At 33.8% G+C, this 3,157-nt stretch overlaps 1 pseudogene; it reads left to right on the forward strand.

The window, feature by feature from the left end:
* LOC102873756 overlaps positions 1-2,270 on the forward strand; it is a 24,348-nt pseudogene extending 22,078 nt beyond the window's left edge.
* The last annotated feature ends 887 nt before the right edge of the window (positions 2,271-3,157 follow it).

Here is a 3,157-nt window from a genome sequence, read left to right on the forward strand (position 1 = left end):
GGTTGGGAGGATACTGAGAAGGATGGGTTCAATAACTTCTACTGCATTGAAACAGATGAGGGAGAAAACTTGTTTAAGAGGGACAATTACTAGGGATATTTGTCATAACAGAAGTCCAGAGCAAAGGCTGCAGAATGGAATGGCCCTCGGGGGAGGGTTTGTAAAACAATAAAATGATTTTTTATTTACTTTTCCAAGAGGGTAGTGTACTAGGAGGGGAGGGTTGGGAAGGGAGAAAAGTGCAACAATGAATGAATAGAAATCTAAGGTCTCTGTTAATTTTTATGGAAATTAATAATAAATTGTTCTAAAAATTAAAAAAATAAAATGTAAAAAGCAACCAAAAAAAACAAAACAAAAACCCAAAATACACCCCCTCCCCCCATTTTCTTATAACTGAAGGAGCTCTGGTGACCTATAGTTAGTTGCAAGGAGCAGCACTTCAAATCCAAAGGACTACCGCTTTAATCCCAAGCGGCTCTTTGGGAGACAGACAATTTTCCCTCTTGTGATTACTGCTTCCGAATGTCTATTGGAGTATCAGTTACAAATCACTTGACTTGGTGGATCAACAAAACAATATGGGTTTTTTAATGTTTCTCAAATTCAACACTAGAAACAAAATAAACCTACAGAGAATATTGCTTTCCTTTTGTTGTTGGAAACTACCTATATTATTTCATATTAATTATATTAGATATTATCAATAAAACGTCTAATAATATTTGCCCTAATGTAGTGCTTATGTGTTGATATAATGATGAAAGTTATGCAGCCAATATTTCAAATATTAATAGAGTTGTTCATGGTGGGCAGATTTCAGGAGAGCATTCAGAGTAAGATTAAGAAGCAGAATTGGCCATTCAATTCTGACATAACAGCTTTTAAGAACTATTATGGATAACATAGGAACCTTGTTAGGTTGAGTGAGTGTGGATGAGGCCTTCAGGATGAAAAGAACTAAACATGTCACTGGGGAAGAGCTACTTCTTCAAGGTAGAGTACACCATAATAACACGGATATAGTAATTTTCACACAATGAAAAAAATCTTCATTTACTTATGGAGCAAGAGACAAAATTAAAATAAGCACTTGAAAGTATCAATTAATGATTGGACAATGAAATGTATAATTTATAAATCAAAGAAAATCAGAAGTTATAAAAATGACATCTTAATTCTTCAACAACCAGAATGAGCTGGAAAAGGAAATGCAGGAAATTAAGCAATACAAGATTGATATATCCCAGTCAACACAATACAGTAAAGCTGGGAGCCTTCCAGGCTCGGGAAAGGAGCTGGTATTTGACATTGATCTGATTGTGATGATATGAGGAGCTGTTATAGTCTGCAGACATATATTCTAAGTGTTGGACCATGTTGACAATAGTTATGCTTAGCACTGAAAGAACATTAAAAGGACCTTGAATTTAAGCATCATCTCTGGGTTTTTTTGTTTTGTTTTGTTTTGTTTTGTATTGTTTTCTGGAAGGAGAGTTGTTCACTCTTGGGCCTGTGAAGAATCAGTTAGAAAACTGCCCTCTGAGATGGTTCTGGAGTAGTTGAATATTTGAGTCTTGAAAAGGGTGGTTCAGAAGCTTAAAAAGGATGTTCACCACAGTGGAAATTAAAAAAAAATAAAATAAAATAAAACACCCTTTTGTCAGAAGAAAAAAAAAAAAACAGCTTGTAAGAATATGTCTTGACTGGCCAAGATATTCTTGAAAATAAAGCTGGGATAAGATTTTAGCCCTTGTTCCTGAAACAAGGCATGATGAACTTCATCAAAGTTTGCAAAAAAAATATCACAGTTCACATCAGCATTGGGATATTTGAAGAAAATAACCAGTAAATATCAGAGCAACATGAAAAATGGCAAATATGGGCTCTGGACAGAATGGGAGATCATGCTCCAGTACTAATTTTCATGGCTGAATAGAAATGTTAGTAAAGGATTCAATCATTTGCTGAACAGTCCTTTTAGTATTCATCCTAAAACAGCTTAAATTTCTGTTCCTATTTATTTACATGAATTCAAAGAGCTTGATCCATTTGTTATTTCAACCATCAGCTCTACCTGTCATGAATTGGATATCATCTCCACTAACGAAGAGGAAAATGAAGGTGAGTCTAATGTTAAATGTAGAACTAGAGATTATAAGAATGACAGTCTAGCTCCTTATGTGCAAGTTTTTGAGCAGTTCCTTGAAAAATTGGATATATCCTGAAAAGAACTTCTTAAGAATAGTGATTTACAGAAAGATTTCTGAAGACAGCAACATCCATCAAACAACTGCAACTGTATCTTCTACCTTCAACCAAGACTCAGATACTTCAAGAGTGATTTAATGAATATGACATACCATTTATGCATCTTAATTCTCAAAATAAGGCTTCATTTTCTTGAGAAAGAATTCTGTTGAAAAGGGTATCCAGGTTGCTGCTGGAATTAATAAAAGAAAAAAAAATAGGTTATGACTGGATTTCAGTTAAGATTTTTAAGCTGTAATATTATACAAAGATTTCTCGTAAACATGCTAGTACTAATTGCCAATTATAGCAATAACTGAATAATAATCTACATGCACAAGACTTTTATCTCTTTTCTCTACACTGTCTTGAGAGTCTAAAGACAGGTTTCTGAAAGAAGACAAGAAATCTCACAAGAACATATACTTGGCTAGAAATCCATGGTTAAATTGTAGTTGCACAAGTTACATTAATTCCTGCATTTTCTTAGTTAGTTCTTTTAAGTTTGCCTTTCACTTTCCAGTTTGGAAATATTTAACCTTGTGTTCATGACTGGTTTTACATTCAGCACATCCTCTAAAGAGTGCAAGCAAAGGCTCTATCCTTCAGTCTTGGACACTTCATTATGTAGATCTGGTGTGTATAACCCATTACTCTTGACTTTACTTTCTAATATTTTCATTGGTCAAACAATACTATACTTTAAATTTTTAAAAATCACTTTAAACAGAGCATCTAAATCTACCAAATAACTTTAGTTCAAAAGGTTCCTGTCAATAGATTAACAATGTTAAGACCTTTTACGATGTTCCTTACAATTGTTGCAATGGTAGCTTCTAATCTCTTCCCTCAGAATTAGAATGTGGAAAGAACCACTGGAGAAGCTCAATATTAGTGGTGAAAACTA

This window comes from Elephantulus edwardii, unplaced genomic scaffold (assembly GCF_000299155.1).
Source record: "Elephantulus edwardii isolate Elephantulus edwardi_28Jun2011 unplaced genomic scaffold, EleEdw1.0 scaffold00300, whole genome shotgun sequence".
Lineage (NCBI taxonomy): Eukaryota > Metazoa > Chordata > Mammalia > Macroscelidea > Macroscelididae > Elephantulus > Elephantulus edwardii.